The following is a 7,272-nucleotide window of genomic DNA, read 5'->3' on the forward strand; positions in this document are numbered from 1 at the left end:
AAATTCACTTTAAAGAAAGGCTTTCTTCAAAACAAAACTTAATGAAGTGGTCAAAAAAATCATGTCTGACCAACTCAATGTCTCCCGATATATTGCGCATCCATCTTACTCATGCTGTTCACTTTTCATAATCAACATAGATGGAAAAAAATAACATTATAATATTTTACCAAATATGAAACTAAATGCGCTTATTTAATGGCTACAACACGTAGGCTATAGTAGGCCTAGACTCTCTATTTGTACAAATTGCTGCACATTCATTTAATTCAGAATTTTGCACACATAAGTTGAAAGGCATTTGTTTACGTGCAATACATATCTGCAACATTTATCAAGTTCACGGATAATTGTGCGTGCATTTATTAATCATTATGATACTAAAATCATAATAAAGTAGGCTATACTATGTACAAAAAATCAGATGAGCCCAGAATATGAACGCAACATGTTTAGTTACACGTTAAGCATTTTCCTCCCATAGAAAACCATTATAAGAAGAATGCTTAATTTGGCTTAATGTAGATTTTTTTTTTTATTATTATTATTTATTATTACAGGGACAGTGCATATTAATAAACATTTCTGCCAATATGCCAGAGTTAGCCAGAAGGCTATTTTTCATCTGTTATTTTTCACACAGATGTTAAAAGTCACCCTAAAAGAGAATAAATTACATATAAAAAGCACATACACAAAAAAAAAAAAAAAAAAAGTACAATACATTTAGTAAAAAGTCCTATTATGTTAAAAAATACAGTCGAAATACAGCAATACCAAAAATCAAACAAACATCTGACAGAGACATAACATACACACACAAAAGGCAAGAAGCCTAGAGAAATGTGTTAATGTTGACAGCTCTGAAATTCAAGAAGCCATTTCTTTAAATGGTTCTTAAATGTACAATAACTGTTTAGATTTCGCATGGTTAAAGGAATGCGGTTCCATTCAGTAGCAGCTCGAACAGAAAAAGAAGTATGACCAAATACACTTTTTCTAAAGGGAATGACACAATCTCCCCTCGCTGCACCTCTGGTTCTGCTATGATCAGCTGTGCGGATGTTAACAAACTGGTGAAGTGGAGGGGATGATAGACCATGAATAATTTTGTATAGGAGACATAGGTTTGAGTATTTGACCATGTTTTCCCAGCTGAGTAATCTATGTTTTTGTAATATTGGACAATGATGAGAAATAATTTATCTCTTATCCAGAATTTTAACAGATCGTTTGTAAAGTGACTGCAGAGGTTTCAGAGACGTAACACCAGCTTGTGACCAGATGGGTAGACAGTAAGTGATATGTGATAAGATCATAGAGTGCATGTACATTTTTGCTGCCTGTGTGGACATTTGATGGTGAATGTGTCTAAAATGCATGAGGTTAAATTTGATACGATTACAGACCCTTTTTACATGCGATGTAAACGACAATTTTGAATCAATCAGAACCCCCAGATATTTGTATTCTGACACGATCTGCAGCCTTTCCCCAGAAACGAAAATATCTGGCTCAACACTAAAGTTTTTGTGGGACTTTGTGAAAAACATTGCTACTGTTTTTGAACTATTCAGCTGCAGGCAGGATTGTTTCAACCAAGCTGTAATGTTATCCATGGATTTAGTGAGCTTCTCAGCCACCTGATAGATATTCTTACCATGGACATAGACTACAGTGTCATCAGCATACATCTGCATAGAGACATCAGGACAGACTGACGGAAGGTCATTTATATAAAGTGAGAACAATAGAGGCCCTAAAATAGATCCTTGAGGAAGACCGGTGGACATAGATTTACGTTGATGGAATATGATCAAACAAAGTTCATTTTAGGCAAGTCAGCTACTCTTTGAACGGGTAAACCTTGAATTCTCCAAAGCTGTTCACCGAAGATAAATCACCAATGAAATCTCGCAACAACGGTCTCATTAATTTTGTTTCTCGAATGAAGGAAAAAAAAAAAAACTACATCAAAAAACTACAAAACCATTTCAAACTTAAAACCTTGATATTTAAAGCCGTTAAAACGACTTTAGGCTTTCTCATAAAGCATAAACAAAGTTTGTGTTAAAAAAATAAGCTCTGCGATCAACAAAACAGTCGCTAGAAGCAAAACTCTAAAGGTAGGCTAAACAAACTATACCAAGGTCCCACGAATTCAACATCACCATCACTAAGCTTCTGACAACTCTTTCAGTCATTGTCCAAAACTATGGGGTTAACACCTTAGTCAAAACATTGAACACGATCCGTCTGAACAGACAGATACTGTAATCCAGCAGGCAGAAAATGTTATGGTATTTTTGCTGCAGTGTGTTGATCTGCCTCATGAGTGTATCAAACCAATAATCGGAAAAATATCCAGAGCTAGTGATCTTCCACAAGAAAACATGAACAATACCATTAAACGATTTAGAGTTCCAGCTTTATGTACCGGTGACAGAGGACGCCCAACTTTAAGAATCACCTACGACCAGCTGGAGTTTCTGCTCGAGTGTCAGTTTTCAGTCCCAGACATGGCCAGATTATTGGGTGTGAGTAAATCAACTGTCAAGAGAAGACTCCGTGAGTTCAGTCTGTCAGTTAGACAGGCATACAGCGTTATCTCTAATGAGGACCTCAGACAACATCTTGAAGAGTTCACTTCACAGTTCCCAAACTCTGGCTTCAGACTGGCTAGTGGGTTTTTGCAAGCTTGTGGTGTTAGGTAAGAGCTTATGAGCAATGCTATGTCTCTAAATGTTGTTATTAACAGAGGAAAAGCAATCATTACAGCTGAAAGGGATTTCAAGCCCCTGTCCCCACATACAGACACCCTCACATGCTTTCATAAATATCTTTAATGAAACAATTGCTTTTCAAATATTATTTTATTAATATATGTGTATCTCTCATACAAATGAAACATTCTATGCTGCTGAGAGTATTCTACAACAGAAGCTTTATTTGTTACATATGTTTTATTTATTTTACACACTTTCTTTACCACTAGAGTACAACGATCACGGCTACTAGCCATGCTTAAAGGGGTCATATAATGCCATTTTCATACAAGTTAATTTGATTCTTTAGGGTCTAAATGAAAAGTTTGTAATATACTTTAATTAAAAATTCTATTTAGTATTGTAAGAAAACACTTATTTTACCTGGTCAAAAACAGCTCTGTTTTCAGCACGCCGTCTCAGTGCATATGCCTTTAAATGATAATGAGCTTCGCTCACTCTGCCCCTCTGTTCTGTGGGCGTTTTGATACAACACAAATTGGTGTTGCCTTGACAACAGTTGAGGGTATATTTTGGAGAAAGAATGGCAGCGGGAGTCTCTGAGGACACATCTCTGCAACCGTATCAGTTTGAACCGGAGTCGGACCCGGAAACAAGATGACGGCCGTAAAGAAGTTCAACAATTAAGGCTCGAAAAGGACGTTTCTGAATGGTTGGTTAACGTAATGTCACTTTGATCTATTTTTGTATGCACTGGCAGGGTAGAGTAACTTGGTGAGATGTACGAACGCCATGTTTTTACTGATGTATACGTACTCAGTTTGTAATAACACAATAACCATAACACGTTGTTCATTATAAACGTGGGATTATGAATTATATTGAGAACGTCGTACATAGAAAATGTACCCTGAGTGTAAACCTTAGCCGCATTCATCGTAAAGCGTGCAAGCGATTTGCAAAGATTAATATAAAGGTTAATACAATTTTACACTCACTTCTTCTGGAGGTGCAGCAGGAACATGAATAAGTGGTACCGATTCTTTTTTCAGGAGCAGCTTCTTAGCAGAACCAGCTTTATACTGACCCTCGTTTATAAAGCAGTCTGGTGAGAAATGATTTCAGCGTTTCGGATTTAGGAACATCAAAATGACTGTGTTCGTTATTACACCCAAGAACAGAACACCACAATCACTTAGACTCCATTCTGCTCCAGCGTATCAACAATGGCGGACTATGATGACAGCTCGCACAGGAAGGGTCTGTGTTGAAACGCTGCTGTCAATCAACAATCGTGGGAGGGGTGTCCGACCATGTGACGTCACACGGTCGAACGGCTCGATTTGAGACAGGGAAAAACATATAAGGAGATTAAAACTAAAACACTGGATAGATTTTTATCATTATATGATGGTTGTGTACAGGCACTGCCAACACACATTTCAGTACAATCAACTTGAAAAAGTGCATGTACCATTATATGACCCCTTTAAAGCAGTGGATCCACTGGGGACAGTTCTATGAGGAGTTCAGCTCAACATCATACAGAGGAGATCGTACTGTGTAGGAGCACCATTGGCACTATGGCACATTGATGGAAATCACAAACTGATCAAGTGAGACTTTAATTTATATGGTTTGTTTTTACATATTTTTTGTAGTATTATTTGTGACGCAACTTTTTATGAATCCTACCAAACTTGCCCCTAAAATGTTTCTTGTAAACTTAGACATTAGTTCTCCCATTCATATATTCTTTTTACCTACTTAGCTAACTCATTTTTCATTGATGGGTATGAACATAGAGGCATATGCTATGAGTTTGTAAGTATGTGTGGCCATGATGTATACATATGTATATATTATTAGTATGCATTATCAAAGTAATTGTATTCATTTATTTGTGTTTATTTGATTTTTTCTCATATATTCATATATTAATGCAGTCAGTCACATACTCATTTAATTTCTTGGAGTAAAAATATGTATGACTTATAACATCTATGAATGAAAGCTGGGGGAGGTTTTGTTTCTGTCACTTATTGTTGAACTTATTGTGATTGTTAACAATTTTTACGAAAAGATTAATAAAAAAAATAAAATTAAAAAAACGTACACATTAGGCCGGAATGCAAATATTCTATGTCTGTTTTTGTACAGCTGGCGAATTGTTATTCATGGAGGTATTGATGCGTACAGCCGAAAAATAATGTTTCTGAGAGCCAGCAACAACAATCAAGCAACAACTGTGAGTTGCTTTCTTGCTGCTGTTAAAGATTTCGGATTACCTGTGAGGGTAAGAAGCGACAAGGGTGGAGAGAATGTGGAGGTTGCCCGGTTTATGCTGGAACACCCTCTTCGTGGAACAGGTAACTATAAAGAATGTCACTTCTGTTATTTTAAATAAATATTTATCTAATAATTATCTTTTTGTAATATTATTATTTTTAATTACTTGGTGGTTGCTTCACAAAAGCTAAAATCATTTAATGGTGTATTTTATTCAGTATTTTGGGAATATTTTGTGCTGTAACCGAATGAATAAGCAAAAAGGTCTGGGACTCAGCTCATGTCCATCTGCAAAGGGCTGTTAGTAAGCATAAGAGCCAGGCCAATGTCAGAAGAGCAGACACTAATACACCACCCGGGACAAAAGGACTCTTTCAACCAGGGACATTCGCCTCTGACCAACCCGCTGCAAGCTGAGTCCCAGATACTTTACTATTTTTACTTTACTTTACGCATTAACTATTGCACGTCAGATAATTGATATCACTTACTGGCTCAATTAACCTCCACAATACTGTATTTCACCCAGCTTCCTGAGTTGTATTCTGTTAAAGAAACTCCATTAAAGTCTGGTTGATTCCATCCTGTTGGGACACCTTGCTGCCAGGTAATAATAATTGTATGATTTTTTTTTTCTTTCTAGAAAAGACCAGTTTTATTACTGGCAGAAGTGTACACAACCAGAGGATTGAGTGTCTTTGGCAAGACATCTGGTGTGCAGTCACTTCAAATTATTATCCTGCCTTCCAGTGCCTTCAAGAAAGTGGCACTCTGGACATTCAAAATGAAATGTTATCTGCCTACATTACGTGATGCTGCCTCGGATCAACGCACCTGGATCTGCTCCGGAGAACTCTCTGAGGGGAACCGTTCTCCACAGCAGCTGTGCGTGGGAGGCCAGCTTCTAACAACAGAGGCCCCAAGTGATCCAGTGAGTAGCCTGACACTGTTTTTTGTACAGCATAACATCAAAAACCTGAAATGAAACACTACAAGTGAATTTCATAATGTAAATTTATTTTTTAGACTGATTTCACATATTGGGCAGTAGATTGGGATGGTCAGGTACCACCACCAGATGATGCTCAGAGTGTTGAAATCGCCCACTTCTCTCCAGGATGCATCGCGGGCTGTGCTTCGAAGGGAATATTAATCCATTGATGAGCAGCACCTCTTTCGGCACAGACATATACCAAGAGGCTGTAAGACTGTGTGAGGCAGTTCAGTTTACCTCTTCATCATGGTGGTTTCCATTTGCTTCATAGTTCTTGTCTTTTTGATAGTGTAATTTTGTCATCTTTGAGGATAATATTACTTTTCTGTTTAAACATTAATTCAAAACAAGCCATGTGACAGGGAGCGCGGTAAGACTTTGTTTATTTGTTTTTATAGGTCATTTCATTTAATGGGTAGCAATGTGGTTGGATGCATTAATGGCACACATATTCCGATCATTGCACCTTCTGAAAATGAAGCGGACTATGTCAACAGGAGGTCCATCCACAGTATTAATGTGCAGGTACACTGACAGCCTACTGTTTCTAATTGTCAAAGACTACATCACAATACTGTAACATCTCTCATTCTTTGCACTGTCAAGATCATATGTGATGCTGCACATATCATCACAAATGTGGAGGCCAAGTGGCCCGGCTCTGTTCATGACTCAAGAATGTATCGGGAGTCAACCCTGAGCAACAGACTGGAAAGGCGTAAGTAAATGTATATCCTATACACGTATTTCAATGTATGCACTACACACTTACAGGGGAACTTCTATGCAGCACTAAAGCAATGTGAACTTTCTTACAGGAGAGATTGATGGCTTTCTGCTGGGAGATAGGGGTTACCCATGCCGACCAAATCTTATTACCCCTTACCCAGAACCTGATCCAGGCCCCCAGCAGCGCTTCAATGTGGCACACTGCAGGACGAGAGCCCGAATGGAGATGACTTAAACCACGTTTCCAGTGCCTACGTCACCTCAGGGTAACCCCTAAAAGGGCCTGCGACATTATTGTGGCATGTGTTGTTCTCCACAATATTACCATAATTAGAGGGGAGCAATACCCTGCCTTACAAATATAAGACCTGGAGGAAGATCCCATCAACCCCGCAGATTTCCAGGATGGAAGGGTGGTCCGAGATATGATATGCCGCAATGTCTTCTCAGATTACAGTTTTTCTCAATTGCTAAAACACAATTTCTGAATCCTTGCTCCTTTTTCTGAAAACATTAAACACAAAACCTCATCTT

At 38.0% G+C, this 7,272-nt stretch overlaps 2 long non-coding RNA genes across 2 annotated transcripts; both read left to right on the forward strand.

Annotated features, from left to right (window-relative positions):
• The first annotated feature begins 4,221 nt into the window (after window positions 1-4,221).
• On the forward strand, window positions 4,222-5,832 carry LOC130099687 (uncharacterized). The gene is made up of 3 exons (XR_008808438.1): window positions 4,222-4,342; window positions 4,887-5,095; window positions 5,659-5,832. It is a non-coding gene; the product is annotated as an uncharacterized LOC130099687 (long non-coding RNA).
• Window positions 5,833-6,429: 597 nt separating this feature from the next.
• LOC130099680 (uncharacterized) lies at window positions 6,430-6,963 on the forward strand. The gene is made up of 3 exons (XR_008808437.1): window positions 6,430-6,534; window positions 6,616-6,727; window positions 6,828-6,963. It is a non-coding gene; the product is annotated as an uncharacterized LOC130099680 (long non-coding RNA).
• The last annotated feature ends 309 nt before the right edge of the window (window positions 6,964-7,272 follow it).

This window comes from Rhinichthys klamathensis, unplaced genomic scaffold (genome assembly GCF_029890125.1).
Source record: "Rhinichthys klamathensis goyatoka isolate OS25496 unplaced genomic scaffold, OSU_Roscu_1.1 h1tg000011l_1, whole genome shotgun sequence".
NCBI lineage: Eukaryota > Metazoa > Chordata > Actinopteri > Cypriniformes > Leuciscidae > Rhinichthys > Rhinichthys klamathensis.